Source organism: Ischnura elegans, assembly GCF_921293095.1.
Source record: "Ischnura elegans chromosome 13 unlocalized genomic scaffold, ioIscEleg1.1 SUPER_13_unloc_3, whole genome shotgun sequence".
In the NCBI taxonomy this organism is placed as follows: Eukaryota; Metazoa; Arthropoda; class Insecta; order Odonata; family Coenagrionidae; genus Ischnura; species Ischnura elegans.
The window spans coordinates 3,516,928-3,534,023 of NW_025791659.1; the positions used below are offsets into that span (position 1 = coordinate 3,516,928).

Below are 17,096 nucleotides of genomic sequence, written 5' to 3' on the forward strand. Positions count from 1 at the left end.
GTTTCCCTGAGCTCTGTGCCTCATGCATGCATTGGTAACCTCAGACGATGTATAACTCCTATCTTCTCGTATAGAAACTAGGTCCCTGTGACGTCACCTGGAGTGGCATCGCATGGGCGCCAATCTGGACCTTTTCAAATGAGGACAAAAATGGACCATTGCCATTCGTCTAAACCGGTATTTCTAAAACGAAATAATTTGTATATTATGAATACACTAATGGTGGGTAACGAATCGCAATCAATACCTTTCGTTTTCTTTGATGAAGGAAACTACCCTATTGTGCTTTTATATTTCGGGGGGGTCCGGAACCCCCAAACCTCCCCCCCCAGCTACGCCACTGTTTAGCACGCTTATTCAAACGCTTTCTTATCCCCTTTCCAGCCGAGGCCAAGTTCAGCATTCTTTCAGTTTTATCTTGTTCGCCTCTTTAATGTTCAAGAGGCCTGTTCAGACAATTCAAAAAGTCGGTCCTGTCGAAAATTTTTGATGTAAAAATGTTGATGCAAAGTTGACCGTGGGACCCCGGCTTAAGGCAAAATAGTCATGCCCCAAGGGGAGATGCAGTCCAAGGGTCGCATTCAAGGGCGGAAGTTCATTCAGTCACAGCAGTACGTAATTTCATTCATTTTTGAAAGTACCCTTCTTTTTAGTTTTATGAATTAGACATTATGGCTAGACATTATTTTTTGGAAAGGGTATTCATAAAGTGTTTTAAGTTGCATAAATGTTAAACTGTTTCATGTAGTATTACTCCAAGCTGTTATTCTTTAATTGTATTGCCAATGTTTTTCCTGCGTAAAAATTCAAACATAAACTAATGCTGTCATCCATATTTCTGTTTATTCCCTTTTTCCGAACCTTGCCTTATGGGAGTGCAGGCTAAGCCTTATCAATAAAATCTCGGGGGGAGGAGGTGCTGAAATGAAAAGGGGCGCTCGATGGAGAGGTGCCTTGTCTACACAACAGACTTAACTTAAGTGACTTCACTAAGCCAAGCCAAATGGTCTTCTTTTGTTGTGATCCAGAACATTAAATGATTAAAAAATAATGTCCGCGAAGTTGATAGTTCCTATTTCTTGCGGATAGCTCAGTAACTACGTCCTTGAGTTTTTAACGGGAGCCTACAAAATCCATAATTGTGCAAACGATATCAGATTTGGAATTAAGCAAATGTTGGAACCGAGACTAGTTAGTGTTCGATTGAGGGCTGCTTGGCTTATGAATAATTTCAATAAACTTTTTTTTTCACAGTAAGATTAAATTTTAGTATGTTGGAACGATTTATACGTGATTTTTTATCGTTAAAGCAATGAAAGCCATTACTTGGATGCGAACATCAACATATGACGCATCAATGTCCAATCCGTAATTACCGCCGCGCGGCTTTTCTATCGATCAGCCGTTGTGTAGGGAGATCGACTTTTGAGTCGATAGCATCGAATCGAGCGACCGTTCGATTGGTTCAAGTGCGTGAGCACATGCGGGAGAGGCTCATGGGCTGTGTTAATTCCAGAGCAAGAAAATAACAATAAACTTTCCGGAACAAGAACTCTGCCTTAAAGGGTTCTTGATCAAGAGCCTATAAACTCTAAATTTTGTTTGAGTCAGGTGAGCGTTCTCATTAGTTATCATTCCTTTTGGATTTTATTTTAATTCAAGACTTTCTTCAAGTGGAGGTTTGTAGTTTTTGATGGTAAACATAATAGTGGTTACGCTTATTATATTAATGTGTTGTTGTTGTCCTTGAACAAAAGAACTAAAGTTGTCATGCTTGTTGGCAAAATAAATCTTGAGTTGGTGCTGGATTCATCGTTTGCCGTTATTATTTCAGGAAATGATTGTAATGTAAAAAAAAGGGCTGTGTGTAATCTAAAGGGAAAGCATGAAATTATCGTGAATTTAAAAGCAGAAAACCTATGCATGTGGTAAATGCAATTGAATATTAACAGAGTAATGTGTAAGAAGTAAAATGTTACTCACCTGTAAATAATTTAGAGGTTTGTGTAAACATTTAGATCTCCTCTGGGATGTGATATCAGAAAAGTATTTATTGACTTCGTTTGAAAACGTTGATATCTGTGTATCCCAAAATATTGTTTTGAACTTGACCGTTTTATGGCTGACATTCCGGTTTAGGATGACTTTGGACTGAAGACTGCTTATCCCTCGGGAAAATATAAGGTGCATGGATTCGGACAAATGTATCAACATTATTTCTATGAAAGGCGTAAGTGTTAGTGCTAATGGGCATGTAGTTTCGTGATTGTTTTGTGCTAGTGGACGTGCTTTTCGAGTGCTGGTAGATGCTCTTTTTTGTATCAATGATGAAGGGCCTATTTACCTTTGTTCATAATGCTTCTTTTCGAGCTTGGTAATGGTGGATACTTGTGACATGGTCTTTGATGCTGCCTGAATATTTTGTGCTAGTGAGTGTGCTCTATAGTGCAGAACCACCCTATTTTAACTGTCATGATTAAGTGTCTATTTATATTTGTTTAAATAGACTTTTTTAGCTGAGTTTTCTGGGATGCATTTTGTGGTAGTGAATTTGCTCTCTGAATGCTGATGGACCCTCTCTTTAATTCTATCACGAGGTGCTTATTTCCGTTTGTTTATAATCCTTCTTTCACTCCTGAGTATTGGTGGATGCTCATGAAATTTGCTTTATTGCAGCCTGATTATTTTTTGCAAGTAAATTTGCTTTTTGTGTACTGATAGAATTTTTAGTTGTTATTCTGAAGTGTATGTTTCAGTAGGGTAGTTTCCTTCATGATTATTACATTACACTGAACACATTATAATGTATTCTCCATGGTTTCCTTCATCAAAGAAAACGGAAGGCATTATTTGTGATTCGTTACCCAACATTAGTGTATTCATAATATACAAATTATTTAGTTTTTGAAATCCCAGTTGGATATCTTGCTCACGGATACAGAAAAGTGGCTTGTTGTCAATGTTAACCTCATTAGAAAACGGCCAGATTGGTGCCCATGTGATGCCACTACATGTGACATCACAGGGACCTAGGTGCTATATGAGTAGTCTGGAGTTTAACATCGTCTGAGATTACCAATGCATGCATCGGTCACAGAGGTCAGGTAAGCATTTCTAAATAATCATCTATTAATATTGCCTAATGGCAGAAAGTTTCCTTGGTTTGATAGGATATTAAGAATCCTTTTTTCAAGCTAAGCGCTATCTGCTATCAGGGTATTCTGCTACCTGCTAGCAGCCTGCATCGTATCGTCGCTCATAGACGCGCAGCAAGGTAGCTTCACACGGTGGCAGATGGAACCAGAACGACGTCACACGGGCTTTTCCCAGCATTCATACTTAGCTGTCAAGTTTTCGTGCGCTTGAAAATTTTCACTTTTCATTCAATGGAGAAAAATACATAGATACTGTCATTTAAAAATCTGAAAGCGTAAAATACGTACTTCAGGAGTAGTAATCTTTTGATTTCGGCAATTTGATGAAAAATAGGAAACCACCCTATTAGCTTATGATGCCTCTTTTAATGCTGAGCATTTGGGAATGCTCATTACATTTACTTTGATGCTGCCTCATTATTTTGTTCTGATATGCATTTTAGCTGCCATGTTTTTTTTCTGCTGTAGAATGTGCTTTTGGGGTGCTGATAGTCCCGCTTTTTAATAGTTATCATGTATTGCCTATTTGCATTAGTGCATAAGTTTCTTTCAATGCGATACGAGTGATATTCAGACACGATAGGAGCCACTGAAAGATAGCCCTGGGCCGTGCCGCCACGGCCCAGTTGAGAGGGAGAGATTACTCAAGGGACGTCTTATCACTCCTGGAGTATGTATTTCACACTTATAGATTTTTAAATGATTGATATCTATCTTTTGCAATTTGATTAAAAGTGAAAATTTTCAAGCCCACGAAAATGCGACGGCTGGGTATGAATGCTGGAAAAACCCCTGTGATGTCTGGCTGCTACTGCGTGAGTCCACCTGGGTGGAAGGCTTTGAACGCCGCTACAATGCAGTCTGCTTGATGCCGAGCATAACGGCAGTGTAGGGTACCCTGCTAGCAGGTAGCGCTTGGCTTAAATAAGGATTGTTAATACCCTATCAAACGGAGGAAACTTTCAGACCATAAGCAATTTTACCAGGTGATTATTAAGAGGTCTTTCCCTGAGCCTTGTGCATGCATTGGTAATCACAGACAATGTAAAACTCCTATCCACTCTTTTAGAAACTAGATCCCTGAGGCATCATGTTGAGTGCCATCGCATGGGTGCCAATTAGGCCTTTCTCAAATAAGGTAAAAATTGACCATTAACATTAGTCCAAACTGGGATTTCTATGACCAAATAATTTTTATATTACGAGTACACTAATGATGGGTGACAAATCGTGATCAATGCCTTTTGTTTTCTTTGTTGAAGGAAAACTAGGGTATTTAACATTGTTCCGTCGGCTTTCTTGTTTGACAAACTATTTGCGATTGACCTGTTGTGATACCCACTTATTGCATGGGTAATTTTCCCTCTTCTTGATTGTAGGTTGGCCTGTTGGATGGATGTTTGGTCATTTTAAGGGTCTTCACCCTCTACAAGGTCACCTTGCGGCGAGTTTTCTGTCTAGGGACTGAGTAGGCCAAGTTGGACAAGCTGTAGTACGTGGGAGTCGACAAAGATTCTCTGGTGAGTTGATTATGCATGGTGTGCCATGTTAAACCTATACGGCAAACTCCCTACAACCCAGCAGCGGTGTATCCGTGTTGCAGATTATCCATGCATGATTTTCACTCTCGCTCAATATTTTTCACGATCTTAACCTTTTCCCTACCGTACACGTATATATACGTGTGGACGTTTCCTGACCCGGGAGACGATGGGTGTATATATACGTGTGAGATTTTCCTGGCCAGGAGATCGAAAGCGGAGTATATACGTTTTCTAGCTCCCCCCCTTTTAGAACGGTCGTGGGTTTACGATGCCTTTGTCACGGGACCCAACGCTTCGGGGTTTAGGATTAACCCTCGGGATCCGGGACCAGGTACCTGGACCCTTTGTCTTTTAGAACCCCTCTCAGCGGTACGGGACAGCGGTCATTCAATTGTTTATACAGTCAATTTTCGAAATAAATATTTGTTCATTTCTCAAGAAATATACACTAAGAATTGAATTATTTGTCTTTTCAGCAGCGTTTACAATTTTTTAACGAAAATCTACGACGAATATTAACTTACATCTGGAGCTATGTATAAACATCAACATGGAAATTGATGCTGCGTTAAATGCATTAATAATGGCCTTAGAACTTCGTTTAAAATTTGACAATGCTCAGATAAAAATGAGGAATTCAATTCAAAGGCTGTAATTTACGTGCAAGCAACAATTATCCATTTGCTAAACACATATAAGCAATACATAAGTTGACCGCGAACCAATGCCGCAGGTATGGTCGTAAACCCGGAAAGGAGGGAGCACAACTACTCTCAGAGTCCGAGATAATGCAAAGTCCCTGCGTGGAGGGGTCGAAAAAGGTTCAGTGAGACCCTTCTTTACGAATTTCCTCCAAAAATGCTCCGTACCACGAGAAAGAAGAGTCTCTTGGGGCTCAGTACAGCAGTCATACTAAGACAAAAACTCCGCCATCTCGAAAGGGTTAATAGTAAAAAGAAGATAATATTAATACCAGAGTAAATAAAAACATCATATACTGGCCATTTTATTTTATTGATAAATTAAATATATTAAAATACCATTGGCAAGAGTATTCTCAGGCAATAGCTTCTGGTCACAAACTTAGAAATAACCTGCCTAATCACTTGTTAGCAATTGGTAACTTTCACTTGAGTCTATGAACCAACTGGTTACATCATTAAATATTCACAACCTTTATAAGTATCATCAAAATCATACAAATCTTAATCGTATAATATTAATATAATATATTTTCCACCAATATTTCCTCTGATTTGATAAAAATTAGTGATGGGTCGGTTCGATTCCTCGATTCTTCGATTCCTCGATTCTCGGCCAAGAACCGGAATCGAAAACGAGTACTTGCCAAGGCGAAAAATCGATTCCGATTCCAGCAAACAACAAAATATACGACCGCATTTCCAATAGTCATTTGAATTTTCGCGCCACGTAACCGTAATAACAAAACACATATCTTCTTGGGATGTGCGAGTACTCGAAAATTCAAGTCGATCGAGTAGTTGGTACTCGACTCGAGCGTTTCGAGTAGCATTACGGATGTCGAGTCGAATAGTTACAGAGCATTCGAGGCTAGTAGGTCCAGCAATCTGCCGACAGGAAGCGCTATCATGAAACTCATGTTATAATGCAGTTTTTAAAGCCGATAAGTCATTCTAATGCCTTGGCCTGGTAGTTTCAGTGGTTTCAGCTTGCCGAATACACTATTGTTGTTGTCGACGTGGGCGCCGAATACCTTTACGCCAGCCGCGGCGGCCGATCGTCTTCCTACCCCGCGCACACTGGTCCGAAATCGGAAAAAGCTGGAATAAAGTCCAAAATGACCTTTTTGGGGATAGAGACTTGAACTCAGCGTAAATACTCATAAATCATTACCAAATATTGATTTATATGCCATTTTACATAAATGCGAACCTTTAGTGAGATACAGAGGCCCAAACATGACCAATTTTTCAATGCCACACGAGATATCGTTTTTCCTCAAAAAATCTTTGAATTTATCCCAGTGGTTTTGCGTTGGTATGAGTTTTGTGGAATAAAAAACGCAATATTCCTTTGATCTGGTGCTTTGCCTATACTTTCGATGACTTTTGAAGATTCTGGCTCTCATCTGTCTGGTTTTACAACGCAAAATGGCCGACCCGTTTTTCACGTGAAATTTGACATTACGTAGACATTATCTTTCGTTTACGAAAAATATAACTCGGAAAATTTGAACCACAATATTAAGTAGAGATTTCTAAAGAGTACTAAGTAGAAGTCTTGAAAAAAAAGTTTGCGACGAAGGAAATAAGAGCGATTTTTCAATCGCGCGTCAAGGCTGACCTACACGCCGCGGACCTCTGAGGCTCGGTAACAGGCCGATTTTTTCAAGTTTTTTAAAACAGTAGTCCTGAAAATCGTCATTTAAAGCATGGATAATCGTCTTCATGGACTTAAAACACTAAACTGAGGACGTTAAAAAGGATTATGTATAGATCGACTAGACCATTTAGCGCATTACTCGAGTGAAAATACTAAGGATTGGATATTTTTCGGAACCATCCCGCGCGTAAGAAATATGCCTCGGGTATTGAAGTAAAGTGAAGAGATTAAGTCAGCATGCTTAAGAGAGAGAAAAATGAACTGTTTCCGTGAAAGGCAACAAGCGATACCCTTTTTCCCTTTCCACTCTCGCCGAGGTGAGTCGCGCGGTAGGGGAAGTTTTCACACTACAAGGCTCTTTTAGCCTTTTCTATTACTGCGTCCGTCCGATGTAATATTCATCTGTAGCGTTTAGTTTCTTTCTTGAACTTAAAAAAGCAAGAGATTTAAAGGTTGATTGAATGACGTGAGAAGTATAGCATTTTTTTTGGCTCTACAAAACTAAAGTTTAGTTCTATAGTTGTTCGCTTCGTCCACTTGAATTCCATTAAGATTCAAGATCCAACAAATCGTTGATATAATTTTTAATAAAAATTCCAAAGTCTCCGAAATCTTGCAATTTTGGTGGGAAAGTACTTGCCCAATAACACACATGTGTAGCAAAAGCCAATTTTCTGCAGGCAGTAATACTGTAACATGGAGACGTCAAAACCTGCTGGCAGAGCATGTAGAATAACTGGATTTTCTGCTTGAGAATTTGAAAGGGCCAAATATTACATGATTCATATACGTAGTATGTAATCTTTATTACAGCTATGAAAATTCCTGTACTCAGGGCTCTCCCTTGTAGTTTGGATATATATATATATTGTCGACATATTATGAGTGCCAATATTCTAAAGTAATACCTATCATGTAACACCACTTTTCAGGTATGTTCTGTTTTGAAATTTAGCTATTATATTTTAATTACATATTAATGATATGAAAGATTCCTTTGTCAACTGACTCTTTCACAGAGTAATATTTTTAAAAGTAGTTTTCTTGTTGCCTGGAATTAAGTGATATTTTTCTTGGAGCCTATGGCATCAGAATCGATGGAATCGGTATCGGTAGAATCGGAATCGAAATGTCAGAATCGGAATCGGGATCGGAATCGATAAAATTTTGGAATCGACCCATCACTAATAAAAATATAACTTATGTTCATCACAGAGAACAAAATTAAGTTCTTCAACAGAAAATAATGTCATAGCTTGATTAACAGCTAGAGAGCCTCCTTGAAAACAATTATTTATTAATATTCCAATTTCCATGGAATTGATGGAGATTCTATTGCATGCACATAGCAACCATATTCTACAACCTTAGACTGTAGCTGGCAGCCATATTGGTAATCCCAAATTTCACGAAGAAACCAAACAGTGACATAAAACTAACCACAAATCTCCCAGAGAATTTTGCAAAAGCCGAGTCTTTACAACTTTTGCCAAATTCTTTACTCAATAAAGCAGTAAATAAATTTAAGTAACTTCAGCAACAATGAAAAATGATTAATGACAAAATAAAATTGAATGTAAAATCATCGGAATTACGGAATCAAAGCTAGAATACACCAGGGTTATCATTTCTGTTAGAATCCCCATTATCCTCTTATTGGCTGAAATCATCACCATTTAGGAGATCGTGGGAGGGACATGGGTGAGTATGCAGGACTTACGGAAATGTTTCGTTGCCCCCATGGGATTATTCACGGTGTGCCGATATGTCCTCAATATTTTCCGTAGATCATGGACATTCTAAACGGATTGTAAATATAGGAAATGTTCCTGAAGTGGTATTCTGTATTTTTGCGAATTTGGGCTCTGATTTGAATGACGTCATAGTTTTTTAAAAATCAAAATCAAAATGTGCTGGGAGGTGGATCTGGCACGTTGGGCCTTTACGTGCGTGATGAATTTCTCTGCCGTGATGAATGAATTAAAAATGTTATTACAGCATACTACCGATGTACCGGCTGCGGTTTATCCATGTTGCGGATTATCTGTGCATGACGTTCACTCTCGTTCAATTTTTTTTGTGAACTTCATGTGAAAAAATTGGGTGCAAAATCACCAGAATTACTTCATTTTAGTGCTAGGCCACACCGGGCTTACTATTTCCATTAGAAATCTCCTACAAGGAGACATCGCCAAAGTGATGTTCGGGATCTAGATGCAGATGTTATTTTCTGAAACTATATAGGTAAGGTAGAAAAAGTGTCACGGCTTTCTTCCACATAGGCCCGGGTTCGAGAGATATTCGCTAGTAAAGATTTCGCGCAACATGACATCCCTTGAGTAAACGCCGAGGTAAGGCACAATTCGGAGTTTCCTTTAAACTCCATAAATTGATATTAGATTTTAAAAAAATCACGAAGTAACTTAATGAAACGAATGGGGATAAAATGTAACGGTGATTTCAAAAATTAGAAGAGAGAAAAACACGGCCGTAGTTAAGAGGTAGCGATTACTCAAGGGATGTCATGTTGCGCGAAATCTTTACATGGGAATATCTCTCGAACCCGAGCCTATGTGGAAGAAAGCCGTGACGCTTTTTCTACCTTACCTATATAGTTTCAGTTAATAACATCCGCATGCAGATACTGAACATCACTTTGGCGATGTCTCCTTGTCAGTAGAACGGAAGCGATCGCACGCTAGCTGCATTCAAGGGAGCACCGTGATCCTGTTTTCCAAGCCTTGCAGTGCGCGACTGTGCTCCACGATACAGCAGACTCCTGATTATCCGGCTGCGGTATATACGTGTTGGGGATTATCCGTGCATGATTTTAATGCTCTCTCAATATTTTCCGGGGGATCGGGTTGGTGTGGTGGCTAGAGTGTTGGCTTCCCACCCGGCGGGCCCGGGTTCAAATCCCGGCAGCATATAAGGGCCCGGTAAGGTTATATTCTAAACATCCACGTTTTAACCATGTTTAAACCAAAGGCACATATTTCCAATCTCGGCGTTCCTATGAATTTAAATACCCTGGTACTCAAGGTGTTAAAATGTACATTTTGAAACAACTTGACGGCCACCCTAATGGGTCCACATGAAATTACTGCAAGAAAGGAGGTTACACTGAAGATCGAGGGAGAAGAGATGAAGGTTTCAATTCCGGGTTTAACCAGCATATTGGGTCAAAAAGCAAACACCTGCACTTCCAGAAGACAATGCTGCATCTGACTGCAATAGGGTGGTTTACTACATTTTTTAATTGCCTGAGTCGAAAGGTTATTACTCCTGGAGTATGTATTTCAACCTTTAAAGTTTTTCAATGACGATATCTATTCTTCACGATTAAATAAAAAGTCAAAAATTTCAAGTGCGCAAAAATGCGACAGCTAAATATGAATGCTGGGAAAAGCCCGTGTGATGTCGGCAGAGAATTTTTAGAGACTGCCCGATCCCTGTTTGAGTGTTGTGTGGAGGACATTTCAAGAGCAACACTCAGTCTGTCGGATGGGACGTTAAGCCGTGGTCCCCTTGGTGCCTTTCGTCAAGAGCAGGCTTATGCCGACGCCTGGTTTCTCTCCACCCTTCCTTCCACACCCTACCCTCATGGCGCAAACGACATCAGCTGTCGGTCGCCTCCTCCAAATACCATACCATACCATACCGTGTGACGTCTGGCAGCTGCTGTGTGAGGCCACCTGGGTGCGAGGCTATGAGCGCCGCTTCGATGCAGGCTGCTTGAGTATCGGGGTTACCACTCAACCTTGAAAACCGTGAATAAGCCGTGAATTCTGATATCATCATCATTAGTCAACAATCCTAAGATTGGTTTGACGCAGCTCTCCATTTCTCTCTCCTGTCTGCTAATCTCTTCATAGCTACATATTTTTTCTCTTTTACATCCTTTATAACCTGTCCTATATAACTCATTCGGGGCCGTCCCTTGCCCTTTTTCCCTTCCACTTGTCCTTCAACGATTGTCTTCATCAGACCATCGTGCCTCAAAATGTGGCCAACTAAGTTGTCCCTTCTCCTGCTTAATGTTTTTAGGAGGCTTCTCTTTTCTCCTACTCTCCTTAGCACTTCCTCGTTACTCACACGGTCAATCCATTTTATCTTCATCGTGCTTCCACTCTTGACTTTTCTGCTGCTGTCAACGTCCAAGCCTCGCTTCCATAGAGAAAACATACTCAATATGTAGCATGCACAGTAATCTGTCCTGTGTAACTCATTCGGGGCCGTCCCTTGCCCTTTTATCCTTCCACCTGTCCTTCTACGATTGTCTTCATTAAGCCATCATGTATCATAATATGTGGCCACCTGAATAGGGTGGTTTCCTATTATTTTTTTATTGCCTTAATCGAAAGATTATTACTCCTGGAGTACGTATTTCGCGCTTTTAGATTTTTAAATGACAATATCTATTTTTCGCGATTAAATGAAAAGCGAAAATTTTCAAGCGCGCGAAAACGCGACGCTCAAGTATGAATGCCGGGAAATATCTCGTACGTCGTATTTCTGGTTCCCCCTCCCACCCGGTGAGGTGACCTTGAGGCGAGGCTTAGCTCTGATACGTCGCAGGCTGCCAGCGGGTAGCTGAGTACCTTGCTGAATGGTAGCGCTTGGCTTAAAAAAGGTTTATTAATACCTTATCAAACGAAGAAAACTTTCCGACCTTAGCCAGTTTTAGTAGGTGATTATTAAGACATGTTTCCCTGAGCTCTGTGCCTCATGCATGCATTGGTAATCTCAGACGATGTATAACTCCTATCCTCTCGTGTAGAAACTAGGTCCCTGTGACGTCACGTGGAGTGGAATCGCATGGGCGCCAATCTGGCCTTTTTCAAATGAGGATAAAATTTGACCCTTGCCATTCGTCTAAACCGGTATTTCCAAAACCAAATAATTTGTGTATTATGAATACACTGATGGTGGGTAACGAATCGCAATCAATGCCTTTCGTTTTCTTTGATGAAGGAAACTACCCTATTGTCCCGTCTTCTGCATAAGGTTTTTAGGAGGTTTCTCTTTTCTCCCACTCTCCTTAGCACTTCCTCGTTACTCACACGGTCAATCCATTTTATCTTCATCGTTCTTCGGTAGCACCACATTTCGAATGCTTCCTCTCTTGACTTCTCTGCTGCTGTCAACGTCCAAGCCTCGCTTCCATGGAGTGAATTTCATCATGAAACCTTGAAAATCTCTCAATCTTGATTTTACGATCGTAGAACCATGATTCACAGATTAAAAGAAAGGTGGATATTTCTATCATATTTCAAGGTCAGTCACGCGCAGACATGGCTACAGATTTATCTGCACTCGTATATTCGGAGCTATTGGTCCGTGTGCCATAATGATACAATGAACTTGAGACTCAACTTTCAACAGAGTGGACGGCGTTAAACTCAGCCAGACGTGGAAAACGATTTTCCGAAAGAGAAGACGACGAATATGTTACCAACAAGGTTATTCGCTAGACAAGAAGAGTCCGCTCGCCGCTCAAGGACAGGGGTGAGAGTTCTGCTGACGTCAACTCCGCCCCCCTCCCCCACTACTCCAGTGGATGGGGGAGGTGGACGAGTATATTAATTGACCACCGATTTCCATAATTTCATTCATCGCCTGATGATGCGTCCTGCAACAGTCGCGATAGCTTGCATGACAAAGCGCAACACGCAGCTGCACCCAGAAGCCATTATCAACGATGCCCCTCGCTGCGAAAACCTACGTTCAAAACAATGAACTTAAGCCTGTATCAAAGCCGGAAGACTAGGACCAAAGTTCATTGACACTTGCAAAAATTCAGGCACTTCTTCACTTCCCTAGCATCCTGGTCCCTCTATTTTCGCACCCAAAACCTTTAGCCAGAGCCAGGGTTGATTGATTTAAATCACTTTGATTTAAATCACGATTTAAGTCACTTTGATTTAAATCACGATTTAAGTCGCTTGATTTTTATTTTAAAAAATCAGGTGATTTAAATCATAATGTAATTTATATGTTTGATTTTTAAAGAGTCAAGAAAAGGAAGCTGTAAGTGCATAATTTTGATTTTTATTTCTTAACTAGCTGACCCGGCGAACTTCGTACCGCCTAACGATCCATGAACTTACAGTTTAGTTAAACCGTTTATAAATCAAGAGTGGCTGTGTCGTTGATAATCATATTTAATTCCTTATAATAAAATAAGGATACAAAACTATGTAAATGTGTATCAAAATTTCTTGCCAGAAAGATATTTTCTTTATTGAATCTACATAGGGTGGATCGGAGCACGTTTACGCGGATTTTTTTCAATGAATTTTCTAACGTTTTAGCTTAAGAAATTTTGGACATATTGGCTTTATAAAGCAGTTAATGAAATGAAAATTGTACGCATTAAGTTGTTGGCTATTTGTGTTATTAAACGTACAAATATGTTTTTAGGTATAAGTCTGTTGCATAAACTTGGCCCGTTCACGGGGCTGGTTAATGCAAAGCTATACGGACGCTTGTCTGATGCTCAAAATCGTCTAAGAAAAGCCCCTATTAAGTAGCATTTGTATCAAATGACTTTAGGTGCGCCATTTATAGTATTTCTGTTTGGAAAAAATGCACTGCGTAAGCATGCTGTATGCGTAAAAGCACCACGGTGTGTCCTACACATTCGGGTTTAATGTCTTGCGTCAAGCACCTTCTGATAAACAACAGTTTTTGTTTTCTTATCAGGCGCAAAATAGAGCCGATGAAGCTAAATAAATATAGCGAAGCGGTGACGCAGCGAGTGGGCTTTTTGGGGATAAAACCTCCTCAAGAGCTTAGAGAATTTTTTATAAAAAACTTTGTGACTAATATAAGGGGGACGGATGAGTAACAAACAAAACATATTTAACTATTTACACAGCTGCAATTACCACTATTTTGAACCATTTATCTTTAAAAAATGTCTGGGGGATGGCCCCCAAACCTCTCACTTACCTTAGCGAGTTTACTATACCCTACAGCCCCGCCAGAATTAGCTGCGCCTAAAATTCTATCGCCTATCCTTAATTCCTAGCTGCGCCCTTGAAGCGAAAGAAGAAACGCAGCGGATGGTTTACCGACACGTGAATATACCACGTTTAATTGACCATGAGAAAATCGTGGATTTTCATTAGCACATGAGCACAAACATCACCAAAACTGAAAGACTGACCATGCGATTTGTTAATCGTTATCATGAATGCAACACGAATTGGAAAATGAATACGTTTAAGATCAAAAGGGCATATAAGTTGGGATCATGGAATCTTCGGAATGAGAACTTCCTCATCTTTGAATTTTACTTCGAGTAAAGTCGCGTGAATCACATTCATTATCAATTTTTCAAATCACCAAACGCGTTCCGTTGGATAGTTTCGGTTGGTTTAGGTTTCGATAGATAATGAACACAGAGCCTACATTTAGCTGCAAATCGTGCCTTGGTAAGCCAGGTACGTCCAAGGACTTTAAACATTCAGATAGATAGTTGGTGACTTCGTCTTCTTTTGTTATACAGTTAAATGATTCGAATTCATGCAGAGTACCAACACTTTGATCCTGATTTACCTCGTTTGAGTGATCCACATCTTCGTTCTAGGCCGTCAAAATTTTTCGCTCCATCAACCATTTTTGATTTTTGTGGTGATCAATCATATTCTAGAAAACTTTGTTGATGAGGTCACCTTCCGATGATTTTCAAACATTCCGAGGAAGTGAAATCAAACTGCTCGATTCCCGACAGGAACACGGATATTACCGTTTGTCAACAATTGCTTGGAGATTTGTTTATAAACACAGTAGTGAAGTGTCAACTCGAGCTGGGCTTACAATTAGCTCGGATTAAATTTTTAAAATACAATTTCAATATTTTGAATATATTTTCATACTTAAAATGTTATATTGTTACGAATTCCAGTTATTAAATTGGTAAAAACAAAACATATAATTTAATTTGTAGTTTTGACCGACTTACCAATTGTTGCTGCGTTACTAACTCCTAAGAACATATCACTAAGAAAGAGATGAATTTTTTTTGTAAAATTATGCTTTTTTTAATGTCCTATGTGTTATCCGGGGCTGAGACGAATCGAAAGAACCTAATATTATTAAAATCGGTGCAGCCGTTCTCGAGTTATAAGTGTTCTAACTAACACGATTTTCGACTTTCTTTTATATATATAGATAGATTAATACAATGAATTGATAGTTATCAGCACAATGGTGGCTCTTAAATAGAAATGATACTGTAGGAATGCATGTAACATGAAAATTAAAATAAATGGCTTTGGTTAGAATACTAGTGTATCCGTTGAAAAAAAATTGTTTTCTGATTTAACTTCTAAGCGTAGGCACCATGCAAAGTTGCGATTACAGAATTTTTCTAAACTTCATATGCTTTAGAACCGCATAATGTAGCACATTTGATACTTCCAATGGCAATTTTATATTATGCTGGCGTAATTTTTAATTTGATACCATTGGCATTTCCATAGTTCTCTCCCCTGATTGACTAAATGTTGTAATAAGTTTAGAGTATGTTGCCTCTTGTTGTTTCTGCAAACGATCATTCTCCAATATGCTGCCCAAATAGTTAGTTTTGCAAATAACTGAATTTTTGATGAGAATCATAAAAATCTCATTTAAATCAATAAAATCCTATTGAAATCAATAAAATCTGATTTAAATAAAAAAAATCAACAAAAATGATTTTTTTGAAAAAAATCCTAATTTTTATCAACCCTGGCCGGAGCTGAATTTTGCAAGTGATATGTGATGTCAGGAGAGATGGAGCTTTCATTGCTTTGTTTGCATTCATGGCGTCTGTTGCATTTTTTAAATTTGTAGTTAATAGGTGACCGATGATTGTTACGTGATCAATATTTCTGCCCCTACAGAACGTGAATTTAAAGACATTTATGCCGTGAAAACTTGGAAAAAACCATGAACTTTATAATTTAGACAGGGTTCCCACTCAACCGTGAAAACATTAAAAACCATGAATAAGCCGCGAATTTCGTGTACCGTGGAAAAACCTGGAAATAGCCGTGAATTTCGTCATAAAACCTTAGAAATCTTTCAAACTTGATTGTAGAAATACGATAGACGGATTAAAAGAAAAATCAATGTTTCAAACATGATTCAAGGCCGAGTCACGTGTACATACTGTCCACCAGTGGCGGCTGGTGGTAATTTATCTAGGGTGTGCATTAGAGTAGATATAGGATGATTTAATTATACTATGTTAATCCTAATCCATGAGCATCATATTTCGTCGTAATAGAATACATAGCAAGCAAAACATATCACTGGTACACTCTACCCTTAAAATTGGATGAACAGAGATAATATTAGCATGTATGGAAATAATTATTCCCAACACACCTTTACAAGTGACGGTAGTTGAAATTCATTCTATTTTCCTTACACCCTATGAGGAAGTAGTGTAGAAAACGGCCATACAGATGGCCCTGTAGACGGACTAGGATCCTGGGCGCAGGTAGTGTAGGTGGTGGCTACACCACTACACTACCTGCGAGTCAGTCACCAAAAATATGCGCGTGCGCATTCGCATGGTTTTGAGTCTGCTCCCATCGCCATCGCCCCTTTGAACAGCACATACCCCCCCGCTTACCTCGTCCCGCCAGAGCACCATCAAGCGATCGCACAGACCGAAAATGCGCCCGGCATGATGCCACAGGATCGCACACTTGTAGAGCGGTGAATTCGAAAAGGATATAGCTGTAGCGTTCGGAGGCTCATGTTTCTTGCATATGCAGACAGTACTTTTATCCTTCGCGCTGCAAAGGAATAGTTTTTTTTTATAATTTATTCATCTTTGGGTGTGCACTTGCTAACATGCGTATACGCACGCACCGCCACTGCTGTCCACGCATTTTTCTGCACACGTGCATTCGGAACGCAATTATTAATTGGTCCGTGTGTGCCACGACAGCACATTGACCTTAAGCCTGCGTTGGTTAACAAGATGTATTATCATAATTGAATGGGTATTTCAGTTTTTTCCTTTTTCAAATCT

The 17,096-nt window shown here is 39.5% G+C and overlaps 1 protein-coding gene across 3 annotated transcripts in view; it reads left to right on the forward strand.

Annotated features, from left to right (window-relative positions):
- The first annotated feature begins 1,460 nt into the window (after positions 1-1,460).
- LOC124172812 (zinc finger protein 271-like) overlaps positions 1,461-17,096 on the forward strand; it is a 57,002-nt gene continuing 41,366 nt past the window's right edge. The window contains exons 1-2 of one of the 3 annotated variants that reach the window (XM_046552298.1): positions 1,461-1,611; positions 4,535-4,675. The gene's annotated coding sequence lies outside the window, so the exon portion shown is untranslated. Of the gene's footprint in view, positions 1,612-1,830; positions 1,929-2,351; positions 2,430-4,534; positions 4,676-17,096 lie in introns of those variants that run through there. The other 2 variants (XM_046552300.1, XM_046552299.1) reach the window with 2 other exon arrangements.